Raw genomic sequence first — 228 nt, 5'->3', positions numbered from 1 at the left:
TGTGGGTGTCACATTGCAGCCCGCGGGGCTCCGAGAGCAGCTGACTCCGCATTTCCTCGCCCCCGGCTGAGCGCCCGCAGCCACGAAGCTGTGCCAGCCAGGTCCCCGCCGCCTCTGGCCCACCCGCAGCTCCACCGCCTCCCCTCAGTCCCGCGCGCACAACTTCTTAAAGGACTCAACAGGGCTGGGGGATGGGCGTGGGCAGCCCCCGCCCCACTCTCCGAGGTC

This window comes from Pteropus alecto, unplaced genomic scaffold (assembly GCF_000325575.1).
Source record: "Pteropus alecto unplaced genomic scaffold, ASM32557v1 scaffold9, whole genome shotgun sequence".
NCBI classification, from domain to species: domain Eukaryota; kingdom Metazoa; phylum Chordata; class Mammalia; order Chiroptera; family Pteropodidae; genus Pteropus; species Pteropus alecto.
The sequence above is the reverse complement of the archived record's forward strand: the minus strand, read 5'-3'. Positions refer to the sequence as shown.